This window comes from Oncorhynchus keta, unplaced genomic scaffold (genome assembly GCF_023373465.1).
Source record: "Oncorhynchus keta strain PuntledgeMale-10-30-2019 unplaced genomic scaffold, Oket_V2 Un_contig_23431_pilon_pilon, whole genome shotgun sequence".
NCBI lineage: Eukaryota > Metazoa > Chordata > Actinopteri > Salmoniformes > Salmonidae > Oncorhynchus > Oncorhynchus keta.
In genome coordinates, this window is record NW_026283376.1 from 45,816 (window position 1) to 51,170 (window position 5,355).

The window sequence follows — 5,355 nt, forward strand, 5'->3', positions numbered from 1 at the left end:
ATGGCTTTTCTGAGAACACCTTTTTTAAATTGCTCCAGGGGAGCCATACTACTTTATTTAACCAGGTAGGCCATGTAAAACAACACATTTAACCAGGTAGGCTATTTTTTATTTTTTTATTTCACCTTTATTTAACCAGGTAGGCTAGTTGAGAACACCTTTATTTAACCAGGTAGGCCAGTTGAGAACACCTTTATTTAACCAGGTAGGCTAGTAGAGAACACCTTTATTTAACCAGGTAGGCTAGTTGAGAACACCTTTATTTAACCAGGTAGGCTAGTAGAGAACACCTTTATTTAACCAGGTAGGCTAGTTGAGAACACCTTTATTTAACCAGGTAGGCTAGTAGAGAACACCTTTATTTAACCAGGTAGGCTAGTAGAGAACACCTTTATTTAACCAGGTAGGCTAGTTGAGAACACCTTTATTTAACCAGGTAGGCTAGTAGAGAACACCTTTATTTAACCAGGTAGGCTAGTAGAGAACACCTTTATTTAACCAGGTAGGCTAGTAGAGAACACCTTTATTTAACCAGGTAGGCTAGTTGAGAACACCTTTATTTAACCAGGTAGGCTAGTAGAGAACACCTTTATTTAACCAGGTAGGCTAGTAGAGAACACCTTTATTTAACCAGGTAGGCTAGTAGAGAACACCTTTATTTAACCAGGTAGGCTAGTTGAGAACACCTTTATTTAACCAGGTAGGCTAGTAGAGAACAAGTTCTCATTTACAATTGCGACCTGGCCAAGATAAAGCAAAGCAGTTTGACAGATACAATGACGCAGAGTTACACATGGAGTAAAACAAACATACAGTCAATAATACAGTATAAACAAGTCTATATACAATGTGAGCAAATGAGGCGAGAAGGGAGGTAAAGGCAAACAAGGCCATGGTGGCAAAGTAAATACAATTTTGCAAAAAAAACACTGGAATGGTAGTTTTGCAATGGAAGAATGTGCAAAGTAGAAATAAAAATAATGGGGTGCAAAGGAGCAAAATAAATTAATTAATGAAATACAGTTGGGAAAGAGGTAGATGTTTGGGCTAAATTATAGGTGGGCTATGTACAGGTGAAGTAATCTGTAAGATGCTCTGACAGTTGGTGCTTAAAGCTAGTGAGGGAGATAAGTGTTTCCAGTTTCAGAGATTTTTGTAGTTCGTTCCAGTAATTGGCAGCAGAGAACTGGAAGGAGAGACGGCCAAAGAAAGAATTGGTTTTGGGGGTGACTAGAGACTACCTGCTGGAGCGTGTGCTACAGGTGGGAGATGCTATGGTGACCAGCGAGCTGAGATAAGGGGGGACTTTACCTAGCAGGGTCTTGTAGATGACATGGAGCCAGTGGGTTTGACGACGAGTATGAAGCGAGGGCCAGCCAACGAGAGCGTACAGGTCGCAATGGTGGGTAGTATATGGGGCTTTGGTGACAAAACGGATTGCACTGTGATAGACTGCATCCAATTTGTTGAGTAGGGTATTGGAGGCTATTTTGTAAATGACATCGCCAAAGTCGAGGATTGGAAGGATGGTCAGTTTTACAAGGGTATGTTTGGCAGCATGAGTGAAGGATGCTTTGTTGCGAAATAGGAAGCCAATTCTAGATTTAACTTTGGATTGGAGATGTTTGATATGGGTCTGGAAGGAGAGTTTACAGTCTAACCAGACACCTAAGTATTTGTAGTTGTCCACGTATTCTAAGTCAGAGCCGTCCAGAGTAGTGATGTTGGACAGGCGGGTAGGTGCAGGTAGCGATCGGTTGAAGAGCATGCATTTAGTTTTACTTGTATTTAAGAGCAATTGGAGGCCACGGAAGGAGAGTTGTATGGCATTGAAGCTTGCCTGGAGGGTTGTTAACACAGTGTCCAAAGAAGGGCCGGAAGTATACAGAATGGTGTCGTCTGCATAGAGGTGGATCAGAGACTCACCAGCAGCAAGACCGACCTCATTGATGTATACAGAGAAGATAGTCGGTCCAAGAATTGAACCCTGTGGCATCCCCTTAGAGACTGCCAGAGGTCCGGACAGCAGACCCTCCGATTTGACACACTGAACTCTATCAGAGAAGTAGTTGGTGAACCAGGCGAGGCAATCATTTGAGAAACCAAGGCTGTCAAGTCTGCCGATGAGGATGTGGTGATTGACAGAGTCGAAAGCCTTGGCCAGATCAATGAATACGGCTGCACAGTAATGTTTCTTATCGATGGCGGTTAAGATATCGTTTAGGACCTTGAGCGTGGCTGAGGTGCACCCATGACCAGCTCTGAAACCAGATTGCATAGCAGAAGGTATGGTGAGATTTGAAATGGTCGGTAATCTGTTTGTTGACTTGGCTTTCGAAGACCTTAGAAAGGCATGGTAGGATAGATATAGGTCTGTAGCAGTTTGGGTCAAGAGTGTCCCCCCTTTGAAGAGCGGGATGACCGCAGCTGCTTTCCAATCTTTGGGAATCTCAGACGACATTTAAAGAGAGGTTAGTAATAGGGTGGCAACAATTTCGGCAGATAATTTTAGAAAGAAAGGGTCCAGATTGTCTAGCCCGGCTGATTTGTCGGGGTCAGATTTTTAGCTCTTTCAGAACATCAGCTGAATGGATTTGGGAGAAGGAGAAATGGGGAAGGCTTGGGCGAGTTGCTGTTGGGGGTGCAGTGCTGTTGACCGGGGTAGGAGTAGCCAGGCGGAAAGCATGGCCAGCCGTAGAAAAATGCTTATTGAAATTCTCAATTATGGTGGATTTATCAGTGGTGACAGTATTTCCTATCTTCAGTGCAGTGGGCAGCTGGGAGGAGGTGTTCTTATTCTCCATGGACTTTACAGTGTCCCAGAACTTTTTTGAGTTAGTGTTGCAGGAAGCAAATTTCTGCTTGAAAAAGCTAGCCTTGGCTTTTCTAACTGCCTGTGTATAACGGTTTCTAGCTTCCCTGAACAGCTGCATATCACGGGGGCTGTTCGATGCTAATGCAGAACGCCATAGGATGTTTTTGTGTTGGTTAAGCTATCTGGTGTGACAAAATATTTCAAATAATTCTCCCACCTCTACCTCTCCTTCCCCTCCCCTCTCCTTCCCCCCCCTCTACCTCTCCTTCCCTTCCCCCTCCTTCCCCTCCCCCTCTACCTCTCCCATAAGACGTACTCTGTTTGAGAGGAGTGAGTGTAAGTGTGATTCTCTCTCTCTAATAAATGAGAAGACCCAGCAGTGAGGGTCTGCTACTGAGGGGGAAACAACCCGCGATTTGTGTTGTGTGTATGTGACAGTGTGTGTGACAGTGTGTATGTGTATATGTTAGTGTGTGTGTGTGCGCTAGCTCGGCCCAATTTAGCATCAGGTCGTCCATAGCACTTAGCCTCCTCTCCCTCTCTACCCAACGTAAACTCTACTTCCAGACTCAGTGTTTTTCCCAAACAGCCGGGGTTCTATCAGAACAGCAACAAGACATCAGAGAGGATACAAAGGCATCCAGACAGAGAGAACACACTGAAACCAAACTACAGTGTCTCCTCAGAACTTCTCCACACACACACATCTTGGATTCCTTCATTTTCCTTTCCTTCATTCTCCATCCCTCCCCAACTGTGACTGAGTTCAAGGTAAAGTCTCAAGGAAAGTGTGCTATAAAGGGAATAGGGTGCCATTTGGGACGTGCATTTGGAACCCAGCCCATACCCCTAATTTCAAATTGGCACCCTATTCCCTATATAGTGCACTGCTTTTGACCAGAGTCCACTATATAGGGAATTAGGGTTCCCTTTGGGATGCAGCCTGTGTGTTGATGCTGGATCAGAATACTCAGTAGTACGACTGACGCACACAGCTGAGAGAATGGACTTCAAAGAGCATCCCTAGAGACATGGCAACACTGTGGTTTAAAACAGAGAAACCTATGGCAACCCTGTGGTTTAAAACAGAGAAAACTATGGCAACCCTGTGGTTTAAAACAGAGAAAACTATGGTAATACTGGAATTCCATACTGAGGGAGAATATGGCAACACTGTGGTTTTATACTGAGGAGAATATAGCAACACTGGTTTTTTTAAACTGTTTTATACTGAGGAGAATATAGCAACACTGTGGTTTTATACTGAGGGAGAATATAGCAACACTGTGGTTTTATACTGAGGAGAATATAGCAACACTGTGGTTTTATACTGAGGAGAATATAGCAACACTGTGGTTTTATACTGAGGGAGAATATAGCAACACTGTGGTTTTATACTGAGGAGAATATGGCAACCCTGTGGTTTTAAACTGAGGAGAATATGGCAACCCTGTGGTTTTATACTGAGGGAGAATATAGCAACACTGTGGTTTTACTGAGGAGAATATGGCAACACTGTGGTTTTATACTGAGGGAGAATATAGCAACACTGTGGTTTTATACTGAGGAGAATATAGCAACACTGTGGTTTTTTATGGCAACACTGAGGGAGAAATGGCAACCCTGTGGTTTTAAACTGAGGGAGAATATGGCAATATTGACATTTTATCCTTATGCAAACTTTGGTTTTAAACTGAGGGAGAATATGGAATTTATACTATAGCAACACTGTGGTTTTAAACTGAGGGAGAATATTGTGGCTGCAAGGGAGAAATGGCAACCCTGTGGTTTTAAACTGAGGAGAATAGAACACCAATGGTTTTATACTGGCAACACTGTGGTTTTATACTGTGCAACACTGTTTTTAAACTGAGGGAGAATATATTGCAACACTGTGGTTTTAAACTGAGGAGAATATGGCAACACTGTGTAATTTTATACTGAGGGAGAATATAGCAACACTGTGGTTTTAAACCGAGGGAGAATATGACAATATTGTAATTTTATACTGAAAGAAAACCATAGCAACCCTGTGATTTAAAACCCTATTCCTGAGTACCTGTATGTTGGCAGGTAGCCTAGTGGTTAGAGCGTTGGACTAGTAACCGAAAGGTTGTAAGATTGAATCCCCGAGCTGACAAGGTAAAACATCTGCCCCTGAACAAGGCAGTTAACCCACTGTTCCTATGCCATTACTGTTCATAACTGACATGCCTAGTTAAAAGAAAAATGTCTGAGTCCTCAACTCAATGTCAGGTCTTGTCTGGTTAAATAAACATGACAGGTGAACAAGTTGAATGTTAGAGATCTTCATTGAGTAAGATGGCGCCGGAGAAGATGGCAGATGTTTTACGTTCCCCCAGCCGATTGTGTTTTGTTGTTCGTTTATTTGCGTTGTAACTTTTTTTAAACTTATTTTGTACATAACCGTCTCTTAATGACCGAAAATAACTTCTAGACATCAGGACTGCGATTACTCACCACGGACTAGCAGAATCCTTTTTCTTCTTTCACGACTCTGAGCCTGACGCAAAAGATAC

At 43.0% G+C, this 5,355-nt stretch overlaps 1 long non-coding RNA gene across 1 annotated transcript; it reads right to left on the reverse strand.

Moving 5' to 3' along the window:
- Positions 1-226: 226 nt before the first annotated feature.
- Positions 227-660, reverse strand: LOC127921745 (uncharacterized). The gene is made up of 3 exons (XR_008109465.1): positions 555-660; positions 423-521; positions 227-389 (listed from the first exon to the last, which is right to left on the reverse strand). It is a non-coding gene; the product is annotated as an uncharacterized LOC127921745 (long non-coding RNA).
- Between the last annotated feature and the right edge of the window lie 4,695 nt (positions 661-5,355).